General features: G+C 34.5%; 1 pseudogene; it reads left to right on the top strand.

Annotated features, from left to right (window-relative positions):
* The first annotated feature begins 8,726 nt into the window (after positions 1–8,726).
* On the top strand, positions 8,727–13,318 carry LOC111885648 (pumilio homolog 4-like; annotated as a pseudogene).
* The last annotated feature ends 2,003 nt before the right edge of the window (positions 13,319–15,321 follow it).

Here is a 15,321-nt window from a genome sequence, read left to right on the forward strand (position 1 = left end):
CCGATGCAGTGGGCAAGGCCCGATATGTGTTTATCTGTTATTGTATGGTATGTGGTAGTTTGGGGGAGCTCACTAAGCTTCATGCTTACAATTTCAGTTTTGTTTTCAGGTACTTCCGCTAGTAAGGGGAAAAGCTTGGGTTGATGGCATGGCACACACCACAGTTTCAGTTAGCCTGGGAGTTCACTCTAATATTTTGACATATGACACAGTTTTTGATTTGATCTATTTTGATATGACATTTTGAGATACATGCTTCATGGTTTGTTATATGACATTTATATATTATAGTTTTAGTTATGTTTTCAAATAAAATTTTTTAGGTGGTATTTTTCGGATGTTACAGTATTGATTTCTTATTAAAAAACATAACTAATTCATTGGAGCTGGGTTTCCAACGTTCTTTATATCCACGCGTAGGTATTATCGAGTACTACAACTTTTGTTTAGATCACTTTGGCTAAAAAGTGATATATTTTTATTTTTATTTTTATTTTTAAAACAGTTGATTAAATATAAAAATCACCATTTTTATTAAAATGTTTGTTATTTGCTTATCGAAATAAATCATAGATCTCTCGGAAAAAATAGATATAATTCCAAGAAAAATTTTATTTTCTTAAATATAACGAAATTATAAATATTAGGTCTATTAGATGTGTTTTCAAAAAGAAAGAGTAAGACAGAAACGACGTATATTTTACGATTGTCACATTCCCCCCCCCCCCCCCCGGTTAAGAGAATTTCGTCTTGAAATTTAGTTCGAAGTCCTTATAGACCGAATGTTGTTGAATAGATGCGGGTATTTGTTTTTTCATCCGATCCTCGCATTCCCAAGTAAACTCCGGTCCTCGCTTGGAGTTGATACATAAATGATAGTCGTTTAGGTTTGTATAATTATAATATATGTTGTATAATTATACGGATCAAGAGTGATACTCGGTATCAAAATCCACTTTTGTGTGAAACGGCAAGGAATTTAATATACATATAAATGTTAGTCGTTTGAGTTGTAAAATCATAATAATATTCATACGAGACGAGTATAATAACGAATGTGTTATATAGTCTGTTTTATAAGGATAACAATTCTCGTAAAAGTTTCAATAAAAACGATTAAATAGGTTTCATATAAACCATATTTATATAAATCATGAAAAGAATATGACATGTATTCCCTCCCGAAAGTAATAAAAGAGTTAAAAGAAATGGATTCGTGACGCTCACTTGGTTCATAGAAACAACCAACACAAATGATTGAAACACATAAACTTCTTGACTTAATCAATCGATCACTTCACGAGACTTAGCTTTTAGCTTATATGTTGCAAGTAGGGCAAAATTACCAGATATAACACTGTAATTTCGAGAGAGTTTTGAGAGTGTTTGAGTGTAACCATTTTAGTGACCAAATCCCCTTATTTATATCCTAGCCACGTACGTTGGGCGTATGTGGTATACGATGGACGTACTCCACGTACACTGGGCATACGCGGCCGATCCCTGATCTGATCTAAGATCCAAATGATGATGCCGTGAAACCCTTGGGCGACATTAGGCGTCACTAAATATACGATGGGCGTAAATTTCATTAAAAATATTGATTTCTTCCAAAAGGCTTTACTAATTCATACGAGTTGTGTTTTCGACGTTCTTTATATCCACGTGTTGATATTACCGTGTACTACAACTTTCCTTTAGATCACTTTAACTAAATAGTCATATATTTTTTATTTTTATTTTTATAAATAATTGATTAAATATAAAAATTGCCATTTTTATAAAAATGTTTGTTGTTATCAAAATAAATCATAGATCTCTCGGAAAAAATAGATATAACTCCAAGAAAACTTTTATTTTCTTAAATAAGACGGGAATTATAAATATTAGGTCTATTACCTGTGTTTTCAAAACGAAAGAGTTAGACAGAAACGATGAAAATTTTACGATTGTCACATCGGATCACGAGGAGGAGTTTGATTTTTCTTCTTTGGTAAGAAAGATGGTGACTTGGAGCTTTCACTGGCCTTAATCGTGGTTTTTCCCTCTTTTGAGGATGAAGGCCCAACCTTCTCCTCAAACAAGGCTTTCAGTTCTTCCAGATTTTTGAATGTCTTGGAGAACTGAATCATCATTTGGCCACTAATATCATTTGTCATAATGAGGACTGCATTTTTCATGTAAGCAAAGATTTCCTTGGAGATTATAAGGATATCATCCAAGCTTTCCCTTGTGGTGACTGAGCATCGTAGACCTTTGATTGTGTGTTGGAGCTCTGAATGCCCAGCTTCGTAAGCTTATTAGTTTCGTCAATGAGGTGCGTTGTTTTTCATTCCTACTCATCATTCGTCTTAGTCAACTTTTCTTTTAGATCTTTCATCAAAGCTATAAATTCTTTGGTTTTTCTTGATGAATTTTTTGTGATCTTCTTGTCATTGGTTTTCAATTTTACAAATTCCCATCTCTATGTGTAGAAGTATACGATACGCAGTGAATTTTGCTATTGTTTCTATTTGTAGGACTTTGTCTGCTAGCTACTGTATTGAGGGTGTTTGTGGTGGCTAAGATCTTGAGACTGCGGCCAAAATAAGATCAATATTTTCTTTCAGCTCAAGGAATTTATTACTTGATATGGGTGCCTTCTTCTTTCTCTTCTTCTTGGGCTTAGAAGTGGAGTGATGAGATCTACTCAATTCGTCCTCGTCCATGAACATCTAAAATTCATCATTGTTGTCATGTTTTTGGACTTCCTCCTCTTCTACATAGTCAAAACCAAGGATGGGTTCCTTGCTTATCTAAATTTCGGTGCCATCTTCATTCGAATCTCCTACTTCGGTTGGAGAAGCAACAAGCTTTGATCCTCCGACTTTATTTCTATCAGCTCTGCGAGCCCTTTCCATGGTTTTCTCCATCTCTTCTACCAATTGTTGTACAATCAACAAGTCATGAATGGTTTTTTTATTGTTTATCTAGATTGCAACCTATCATTCAAAGGCTTGAACAAACATTGTCACTATGTAGCATGCTTCACAAAAGCGCTTCCGATCATGGGTTACAGTGGTGGTAAATAAAAAAAATGGTTTTAAAAAAACCGGTGTTAAAAAAATAACTAGTGTTAAAAGAATAACTGGTGTTAAAAGAATGATTGGTATTAATAAAAATAATTGGTGTAAAAAAATTCTAAGGTATTTGTTGGGCATCGATGTTTTAGTGAAAGAAAAATTGGCAATAAGAAAACGAGTGTTAATAAATAGTTGGTGTTAAAAAAAAAAGAACGAGCATTAAAAAGTAATTGATGTTAAAAAAATAAATGGGTTGGAATAAATATCTATATATATTTTTTAAATGGGTTGCAATGTTAGAAGGTGTAAGATATTGTGAACTTGAGGGGTTAAAGGTGAAACTTTGCATATGAGGGGCTCACTGCAGTGGGGACTGAAGTGTAGGGTTGGAAGGGTAAAGTCTTCTTCGGCGTAAGGGGAGGGTTATGCGATGAGTTTGAAATTGCGAGGTTGATAATGTAACTGCAATAAAGGGGTTGATTTTGCAAGGAGACGGATTTGTGAAAGGGTGAATCTGTAACTTTGCAGTAATGAAAGTTTTAAGGGTAAAATCTGGGAATGTGGGTGGGACCTCAGTGTGATCTAAGCGAGGATTTGAAAAGGAGGTGACCGGATTTGTTTAAGGCATTAAATGGAAAAAAGTGAAAATAAATAAACAGACAAAAGGTGATTGGACATTGGAGTGGTAAAATAAAAAAAAAATGTCATTTGGTTGGTAAAGTCTTTTTCAGGGTGTCATGTAAAAGGTAAAGCATGGTATGGTGCATAAGGAGTGTGTATGGGCTACATTTTTACATCCATTTGATGTACTTTAACATTTTTATGGGCCACATATGTTAGGTAGATACGTATGGCCTCTAGCCTCACAATTGGAGCATAGGTTTCATCATACTCAATTCCTTCCAATTGAATATTACATTTTGATACAAGTTAGGATTTGTTGCAGACTATTGTGCCTGTATCATCTAATTTGTTGCGAAAAACCCATCGAGTTCCAACTACAGTGTGTCCTTTTGGCTTGGGAACAAGGTTCCAAAATTTGTTTCTTTCGAATTTTGCAAGCTATTCTTGCATTGCAACAATCCAATCATGATCCAGAAGGGCGTCTTTGATAGAGGGGCATCTTTGATGGTTTTGGGCTCAGTTGATGGCATATATGCCACATAGTGACAATGTTTGGTCAAGTCTTTGGATGATTGAGTCTGAATGCCTGCAGAAGGATGTCCTATTATTTAGCTACATGGATGATCTCTAGTCCAGATGTCTAGACGTGATTGATGATGTTAAGTAGTTGTATTGGATGGAATGTATTCAACTTCAGGAGGTGTTTCTCTTTGAACATCTTAAACTTGTTACCCCTCATTATGTGAACATCCTGCTGACAAGTCTTGTTCCACAAGATTTGGTTGTGCAACTATTGATGAAGGTCCCCCCTGTGTAGTTGATGGTTCCCTCTATACTGAAGCAGTGGGAATTGTAGGAACTTCATCACATGTCTCTATTTCCTCAACATCTTCTTCTGATTCTTCGAAAACATGCGATCGTTTGTGGACTACTGAAACAATTTATTCTATGACCAGAACCTCTATGGTTAGGATAACTTGTGACTTAGAGAGTATGCTTTCTCCCTCAACTGGCAAGATGGAAGTCATATACGAGGAGTCATCAGATAGTGAGGGTCCGGAGTCCTTGTTATGCTGTAATTATGCAGAAAGTAAGACTAAGATCTCTAAAAGTCTTGCAGTCTCTGGAGGATCTAAAATAGTGTCATAATTAATTTCAACGATGTTGAGAGGTCCGGATTGGATTGGAATGTCAATCTCCAAAATAAACTTTGTTTAATTTACTAGATCAACTTTTCAGACATAGAAGTCATCAAACTTCATGTCAAAGCTTTCAACAATAATCCTTGTTCTTCGGATCAGAACCTTGTATGCAACCTTGTTTGTAGAATATCCCAAAAAGATTCATTCATCAGGTTTGGGTGAAAAATTGCTTAGATGCTCTCTGTTGTTGACCACCAAACACCTGCAATAAAAAATATGAAAGAAAAGAACATTGGGTTTACAATTGTTCAAAATTTCATATGGATTCTTGTGGATTTGTTTGGTGATGGTGGTTTGCTTTTTTACCAAAACAAGTTGTTGCTACTACTTCGGCCCAGAAATAAAGAGGCAAATTTGCGAACTTGAACATAGACCGAGCAGCTTCTATAAGACTTATGTTTCTTCTTTCTACGACGCCATTCTAATATGGTGTGTATGGTGCTGAGAAGTTGTGATTGATTCCTGTAGATATCAAGAAGTCATTCAGAAGTCGATTTCCAAATTATGTTCCATTGTCACTCTGTATCTTCCTAATGGGAAGCTTGATTTGTAACTCGATTTCCTTGATGAAGTTAATCAAAGTCTGTTGTATTTTAGATTTTAAACTCAAGAAGAAAACCACGCGAAGCGCGTGTAATCATCGACGATGACTAAGATGTACTTCTTATGATGAAGATTGACTATGATAGATGGACCGAAGAGGTCAACGTGAAGCAACTATAATGGTTTAGAAATTGAGGAGTCCATGATCAATGGGTGACTTCTTTTTGTTTGTTTTCCACACTCATAAGCATGGCATAATGTTTCATTGTCAAATTTCAGAAGAGGTAGAACTCGTACCATCTCTTCGGTAACGAAGATATTGATGTATCGAAAACAAACATGAGCAAGTGCAACACCCAGTTTAAAATAAAGTACACAATTTTTTTTAAATTAGTGTACTTTTCATAACCAACATACACGTCATTATCATTACAATAAAATAAAGTTTTATAGGACCGGGATCGAGTCGGGTTTACAATTTACACAAAAACATTTAAAAGCTTGATTATCAAAAGAAAACATTTCATAAGAGCTTGTTTATCCAAAACATATCATGGCTATTTCATCCAATTCTTTACCCCATCTGTGATGCTTGTACCTGAAATCATTAAAACATTTAACAAGGTAATCTTATAGGCTTAATGAGTAAACTTTTCATATATCATTAACCATTTATCGTCATAAGATCACTTTCACTCAATTGGACTCATTTACCCCTCTTGGTATAATATCTCAATCTCACGTGTGTTTGCATCAGTCTCATTAGGTATCTCGATTTCATTACACGATACTTAGATATCTCTTCACATCTCATCTTGCATACGAACCATGATCATATCAAGCTCATATCATAAACAAAATCTCATAAAACAAACAACTCCATTATCTTTTATAAACTTGCTAAAGAGATTCCTTACATTCCATCAATTTCTATCTTTCATACATGTATATAATGAAATTAAAACATGGACACTAAATGTTTTATATATTTCATAACAAAAACAAATTTACTCACCTTGTTCCTTATGGCTTTTTTGGATGATAACCCAAGCTTGGAGTCTCCTTGCTCGATCCTTCCCCTCGACTTCCTAATCACAATTATCTCATAAATATCATTGACAATTTCAATTTCACTTTTTTAACTCATAAGCATCAATTCTCATTCAAGAGTCCACATCATTATTTCATCATAATAAAAAATTTATACATATATCAACCACTAAACACTCATAACAAGCCTTTTCACATGTTACATCATCATAACATCATTACCCATCACTAAAAAGCTTAATTCCTCAAGCCATGCTTCATCACTTATGAACCCTAATTCTCTTGGATTAAATTTAACATAAAAAGTTCATAGCTACTAAATTAAACTGAAATCAAGTCATATTGCATCAATTTTCATCAATTTAACTCAAAACCTTCATCTAGGGTTTCAGTCAAAATCCCCAAAGCCTTAGATTCCAAATAAAAGTGTTAGAAGTGATTAATCTTATCTTGATTTGATGAATTGGAGCTCGAATCCATTAATCTCTTCAAAATCGAACGTAAGAGGGTAAACTATGTGAGAATCACAGCTTAAGCAGTGTTTTTAGAGTGTGATAATCGAAAATACCATGTTTAAGATGTAACTCGTTTTTACGCCTGTCACGTTGCCACTACGTGGTGATTTATCTACCACGTTGTGGGCATCTTTAGTGACATTTTCTTTATACGACAAGACATGATCTGTCACAAATAATGTTAGATAATCTACTTTTCCACGCCGTGGCATTCTCTCTCCCACGTCATGGGATTTGCAAAGTAGGATGCTGTCACTATTCATTTACGTAACTCGATGTTCGTTCTCCCATTCGCCACGTCGTGGCAATCTTTTTCCAAGTCGCGGGGATAAATTTTTCAATTTTTTCTTCCTGATATTAATTTTAAGGTTTTACCAACTTAAACCATTTAAATCTTCACACCATAAGACCTATTGTAACTCATAAAACACAATACATATCTTTCAAAGTTATAATCATAGATTATATCACATATTTTACAAAGCAAGTGTTACAAGTTATCCTCCCCTTTAAAAGATTTTGTCCCTGAAATCTATTATCGATCTATCAAATAGGTAAGGATACTTTTCTCTAAACTTAGTTTCAGGCTCTCAAGTTATGTCGGAACCTTTGTGATGATGCCATTGTACTTCACCAACACTATCTATTTATTTCTCAACTTCTTAATCTTCTAATCTAATATCTTCTCGGGTTGCTTGGGATACCTTAATTTTTTGTCCACCTCAATCTACGTCATTGGTACTACTTAGGCTTTATCAAATAAAGTTTTCCTCATATAATAAATATGAAAAACATTATGAAAACCTTGTAACTCTTGTGGTAGATCTAATCGATATGCAACTTTTTCAACTCTCTGTATAATTTGGACAGGTTCAATATATCGAGGACTTAGTTTTCCCCGTTTGCCGAAACAAATTATACATTTCCATAGTGATACCTTCAACATCACCATCCCACCAACTTCGAACTAACTGTTTTCGTCTCTTGTTCGCGTATTGTTGTTAGCGAACCTGAGCAACACTCATGTGTTTCTCTAATCTCCCTGATCTTGGTATCGGTGTCCTCCACAATTTTAGGTCTTGCTAGCGGTCTTTCTCCAGCCTCCACTACTAGAAAATAGACCTTTAATGACGCGCTTTTTACGACACGCGTTGATTAATGATACGCAAAAGGACGTGCCCTTAAAATAGTGTCATCTCTTCAAAAAAATTTAGGATTTACGTCACGCATTACTGCGTGCCCTTAATATAGTGTCTCAATAAAAAAAATTAAAAACACGGAGGGCGCTTTATCTTAAACGCGCGTCGTCTTTACCTGTCGCTTTATAATTTTAATGAAACGCGCTTTTAGTAGACAAGGGGGAAACGAAATCCCCAAAATTTTGAAAACCCGCCTTGTTTTGAAATCTTCTATCTATCTTTCATCCTTGCAATCCACTCTCCTCTCTATGATACTCTCTCCTCTAGATCTCCCTTCATTCTCTACCTCCCGTCTCTCTGTAAACCCTAAGCCATCGCCACCTCCCTTCTCTCTAGCACGTGCTAGGCCAGGGTTTTAGTAGATACTGGGGAAAATGAAATCCCCAAGCATTTTGAAAACCCGCTTCTTTTTTATCCTCCATTTTTGTTTCCCTCTTGCTCTAGTTACGATGCTTCCTTCCTTCCCCCTCCTAAAGTTCAACTCTAGAAATCATGGTTTTCGATTAGGAATCGGTAGGGAAGCATGATAAAATGGAGATGAATCGTGTACCTTTGAAGGCGAAGATCTTGCAGGAAAACATCATACACATCCTTCCGTTTGTGTGCTTTTCCATGGCGAAGAAAAAAGAACTAAGGTTTGTTTCCCCAATTCAAAATTAACGCTAATTGCATCTTAAACTGCATGTTATTTTACAGTTTCATTGATGTAATTTCTTATTTTGACAAGCATAATGATGTGGGAAAGTCTTTGCAACAGGGTTATCAGAGTGATTCCTATTCTTCATGCTAATTTTGGATCTCAAGGTAAATCATATGTTGAAAATAAATCCATCATCACTAACTGTTCATCATCATCCCCAACTACTTACTTCCTTTTTATTGTGTTCAAGCTTCTTTTTATTTTTTATTTCCATGTCTGGTGCAAGTTTTTTTTATTTTTTTATTTTAATGTGTTGGATTTTTATTGCCCACTAAGTGTTTGATTATTTGCTTCACTGAGTTTTGCAATATTTGATTATCGAATCATGGCCCCTGTATTCATGTATGTGCCTTTCTTGCAAAATGGTATGAGTTGTCAATAAATTTTTCTTACTTTTTAGCTAAAAATGTTCCATTGAGATCAACACATTAGGGTGAAAAGGGGTATTGGAGATATAGGTGAACAAGATAGAGAAAAAGGAAAGTAAAATATATGTAATGAAGGATTTGGTTAAGGGTTTGTTGAAAATATGAATGAGTTAGCTAAGAATCCATCATAACCACCTTATTTGTGATTGAATGATACAGGGGTACAAGGAGGCTCAACAACTTAAAGATAATATTTCAATGTTTTATAAAAAAACATGAATCTTTCAGATAACTCATGTGACATGAAGTGTATGTATGTATGGAGAGACATTATGCATAATACATATCCCTGAAACTTTCATATAAGCTAGCCTGTGATTTTCTAATTGTAACATGAATGAAAGAATTGACATAGAATAACTAAAACAGTAAATTTTAAGTCCAAATTACAACTCTATTATTTGTTTCTTGTCTGAATGCTAATCTAGAATCTATCCAGGTAAAGGGCTTAAATCCAAAATTCATTTATTTCTTTTATGAGCTTTTCATTTTTAAATATTTTTTAGTCAGATGCTTACGCCTTACTATTACTTCATCTCTTCTATCTAGAATATATGATATGGGTTATGATAAGTAGCAGTATATTGTTTATGGTTATCATTTTCATGTCTGTTTAAAAAAACTAATTTTATGGGTTTTGGACTGAGATTCAAGGCTGATAACACTTACGTGTGGTGCCCGGTCACTTTGTTACTATCTATTTTTCTAGTTTTCTAATTGATTAAACATGTAATGTGGTGTACTCAGTTGTTTACTTTGCTGTCGTGGATTCCAAAATGGAATGTCATGCCATTGTTGACTTCTTCACCTTTGTTTTAGTAAAAGAAAAGATTTTTTTATAAAGGAAATTTCTTTGGGATAAAGATTTTAGAATTAAAAGATGTGTGGATGATGGTGAACCTACTATTGTTTACCTTTGGTGCATTGAAGGTGTTTTATATTGCAAAGTAATTCAAGTTCCTCTTGTTGTTGACTGCTTACAGCCTGTTGTCAACATAGTTCCATTGCAGGTATTTAAAAAAAACACTATACTCTTTGTTTATTTCATTTTTTTGTATAAAATCACCTATTATGTATTATGTGTTTGACTGATAAAAAGACAAGTGTTAATGTCACTACTACTCTATTGGTCATTCTTCATTCTAATCCATTTGTTAAGTGCATAATACACTGTGTATATATTTTTGATGTTATATACATGTAAATTGGTTTTTTTTTAAATGCAGTTGTTGGCTTATTATTTAACTCTTCTACAAGGTTATTACAATACATCAAGGTGATTGAGTATGGGTGAGAATCTGGAACAACAGAAGCTTAGTTTTCCGGCAGTCCAACACCAACAGCCGCCACACACACCGCTGGAGTCATGCAAAGCTCCATAGCTGTCACCCAACAACAATTACCTGTTTTCAATGATTGTGGAAGTGGTGGGTCCCATAGGTTTTCAAACAATTATAAATCGAAAACTTATACAAACATCACATAAAAACTAACTGAAAAAGCTCTCCTATTGTGGAGATATAATGAACCTTTTCATTTTAAGTTTTTTCATGTAAAAGCTCCACCAAAAAGTTCTCCTATAGTGGACGCTCTTATCAAATGGTGTATAAAGTAGAATCAAAACTAACTATATATCTTATGTACATATAACATGAAAACAATTCATATAGAAATTCATTCCACTTTCACATGTATGAATTTGCAAATTTAGAAAGTTCCAGAATATGTAATCAAGTCGATAACTTTATGGATTTATCTAGTCAGATTCCTGCTAGATACTCTGCTCCGATTAATCACCTTGATTCAGGTAATTTGTTAGACTTTATAAATCCATAAACTTAATCCTTTAATTACTGTTTACATTCTTTAATTTGTATTTTCAGCTTCAGCTTTAAACATAGCTGGAAAAGGGCAATTTTTGAGGCGATGTAACTACCCACCTGTATCTAACTTTCATTCACCAATCATGGGTTCACGACATGGTCAATGCATGGTCAACACACACTCAGCTAATCTTCCTTTGGGATGTAATAATTTTGTTGTTTCACATGGCCATGAAGATATGCAGGCTCTTCAGAAAGTGTATCTTGAAGCACTGCTTGCTCAACATAACCAACAATACAGTTCACCACTTTTTGGAAGATCTGGAAGCTTAAATCATCTATATGGGAATCCCACATATAATCATGGCATTCCATATCAAGGAAACTTACTTGAAAATTCTACACGTTCATCAGTTGGATCCAGACAGTTGTCACAACAATTTGCTCCTGCTTTTAGAAATTCAGTGGGTGGAGTTTCTGGATCTTGGAATCCGGAAGGTGATATGAGCTTAGATAGAAGATATGTTTCTTCATTGTTGGATGAGCTCAAGAACAACAAAAACAAGTCTTTTGAACTCTCTGATGTTGTTGATCATGTGATTGAGTTTAGGTATGCAAACTAAGCCTTACTCTTATTCATTCATATTCAGTTATGACTTATGCATCATTGACTCTGTTCTTTTTCTTTTTTTCCCTTTTATGTTATAGTACCGATCAATATGGAAGCAGGTTTATTCAGCAGAAGCTTGAATCGGCCACAGTTGAAGAAAAGAATATAATATTTCCCGAAATTGTCCCTCATGCACGTAGTTTGATGACTGATGTGTTTGGAAATTATGTCATACAAAAGGTACATTCATCATCCTTACATGTCTAATTCTTTCATAGTGTTGTATACTTAAACATTTTGTACATACACTTTCAGTTCTTTGAGCATGGGACCAAAAGTCAAAGAAGGGAGTTAGCTGGTCAACTCATCGGTCATGTTTTGCCCCTTAGCCTTCAAATGTATGGTTGTAGAGTTATTCAGAAGGTAGATTTTTTTTATTTGTCAAAAAGCACATAATCTTTCTTAAAGATCAGTCATCCCATATTGATGAATAATTCATAACATGGATTTATACTCAGGCATTGGAGGTTGTTGAAGTTGATCAACAGACAGAAATGGTGGCTGAGCTTGATGGTTCAATCATGAAATGTGTTCGTGATCAGAATGGTAATCATGTAATCCAGAAATGTATTGAATGTGTGCCTCAAGATCGTGTTCAGTTTATAGTTTCTTCTTTCTTTGGACAAGTTGTTTCTCTTTCATCACATCCTTATGGATGTCGAGTCATTCAGGTAAAACATATATTTTTTAAAAAATAATAACTTTCATTATCTATTTTTTTTCTTCTTCTTATCTGTGAAATGAACAGAGGGTATTGGAGCACTGTGATGATTGAAATACACAAGCTGTAATGGATGAAATCATGAACTTGGTTTGTACTCTAGCACAAGACCAATATGGAAATTATGTTATTCAGGTACTCACTCACTCACTCACCTTTTGAATATATATATATATATATATATATATATATATATATATATATATATATATATATATATATGTTTTTATTTGTGATTTGAGATTGAATTAATTGATATAATATTATTGTTTGATTATAATTAGCATGTCCTACAACATGGTAAACCCCATGAGCGATCAACTATCATCAACAAGATTGCAGGAGAAACAGTGAAGATGAGTCTACAAAAGTTTGCTTCAAATGTTGTTGAGAAATGCTTAACTTATGGAAGCCCAGATGAACGCCAACTTCTTGTAAACGAAATGCTTGGTTCCACTGATGAAAATGAGCCATTACAGGTCAGCAACTCTTTTTTTTTTTGTAAAAATAAAAAACACATTAATTGTCTTTTTGGTAACTGAGTTTGTTGTAATGCAAAACAAAACTATAGGCAATGATGAAAGATCCTTTTGGAAATTACATTGTCCAGAAGGTTCTAGAAACTTGTGATGACCAGACACGCGAACTTATCCTCTATATTCTTGATATTTTCCCACTTTTTAAATCTTTTATCAAATTCTCACTTTTCGATACAGAGCTTGATGAGAGAATGCGTGACCTAAATCTTTTATCAAATTCTCACTTTTGGAGGTGGCCATAAGAAAAGGTAAGCAAAGGGTAATTTGGTATTTGTTGTTGTTATTGTGTATTACAATATTTCCATGTATATATGTATAAAGTTTGTTCTTATTCAGATTTGCCTTTTACCATTGATTTCCTTATTGAGGCATTGTACTTTGAAAATGTTAGTTCTTACCTTTTGTCCATGTAGGATCCACCAGGAACAGGAAAAACACAAACAATTCTTGGGCTTCTTAGTGCCATATTACATACCAACTTAGTCTCTTAACTTTGTAAGACATTGATTACTTGAGGGTATTTTTAGTAACATTGTAAGAGATTGATTACTTGAGGGTACTTATGGTATATAATGTTATATTCTTTTGTTAACATGGTCCTTAGTGCAATGAATTATCTTTATTGTTTATGGTATTTTATTTTGTATTATGAGACTTTTAATGTGTTATTTAATTTGAAAATTAGTAAATCTATCAAAAAAGTATTTTATTTCTATTATGAGAAATTAAATGCAAATTTAATTTAAAAATTAATAAATATATAATTTTTTTAAACATTTAAATTTACGATACGCAAAAATGTGTGTCATCTTCATTTATGACATGGCCTTTCTTGACAGGGGCTTTCTTGATACGCATTGCGTGTCATTAACACGCGTGTCGTAAGGTTACGACACGCGAATGAGAGTCGTCTTCCTTTATGACAGGGTCTTCCTTGATACGCATTGCGTGTCGTAAACGCGCGTCGTAATTGCGCGTCGTAAATGAGCGTCGTACATGCGCGTCGTCTCTCTTTATGACAGGGCCTTCCTTAACGCGCATTTGTGCGTCGTCTGAGCCTTTTACGACGTGCAATGAGCGTCGTAAAAGTCTGTTTTTCTAGTAGTGCTCGGTCCAACATGTTAGAGTTTTACATCGCATTCCATATAATGCTTCAAATTGTGCCATTTGAATGGTAGAATGGTAGTTATTATTATCTGTGAATTGTACAAACGATAAATGTCTTGGATTAGTGTCTAAGTCCATAACTATTTTTGGTATGTACTTGACCCGATGGTGCATGGTCCTTTTGAGTTGCCTTCACCAAAGCAACTTGATAGGATGAATTATGGAGAGAAAGGATTAATTATGATTTATTAATATATTATGAGAATAATATATTAAAGGAGAAATCATATTGTTTAATTAATATTAGTCAAGAATTAATAAGAATTAAGTTTGTGGCTAAAAAAATTTAATTAAACTTAAGGGACTAGAACTGTCAATTGTGTGATAGTTGAATATTGAGCTAATGGACTCCTTATTAAGGGGGTGGACGAATTCTATGGGGAAACCCATTAGAAATCGTCCAAAGGCCTTTAAGAAAAGGGTTCATGGGTTGCTTAGGGCCTAAGCATCCAAATTAGGGTTTCCTTGTTAAATAACCCTAATAGCCTCACTATTTAAGGAACCCTTAAGCCCCAAAAACGTGGTGAGCTAATTGGTTAGGGTTTCCACACGTTTTGGGCAGCCTCCTTCTCTTCTCTTCTTCATCCTCTTGCTCTTGGTGTTTGTGAGCCATTAGAGGAGTGACATTTGTGACTCTAAGCTTTCTAAAGTCAATACAAGAAGGAATTGAGATTGTTATTACTATATAACAATCAAGGTATGATCTAAACCCTTATTCATATGTTATATTGATTAGATCTAGGGTTTTAAGTCTTGGATTAAAAGCATGTACAATAGAGAAACCTAGATCCAAGCTTTAGGGTTTGCATGAGCACATAGGATGTCTTATGGCCAAAACCCATCAGTGGTATCGGAGCCTAGATTGGTTTCTATTGTATTGATGCATATTTGATCGAAATCAGCACTGAAAATCGAAATTTTTGGGTTCTGAGGGTTTGACTCGCCGAGTCACTTGGTGCACTCGCCGAGCCAGGTGTACTCGACGAGTCCAAGTCCAGACTCGACGAGTCGAAACGTCTGACAGCTCGTTTTCGCGATTTTCTTCCTGTTTTGGCTTTGGATAATTACCTTAAATATG

This window comes from Lactuca sativa, chromosome 4, assembly GCF_002870075.4.
Source record: "Lactuca sativa cultivar Salinas chromosome 4, Lsat_Salinas_v11, whole genome shotgun sequence".
Classification (NCBI taxonomy): domain Eukaryota; kingdom Viridiplantae; phylum Streptophyta; class Magnoliopsida; order Asterales; family Asteraceae; genus Lactuca; species Lactuca sativa.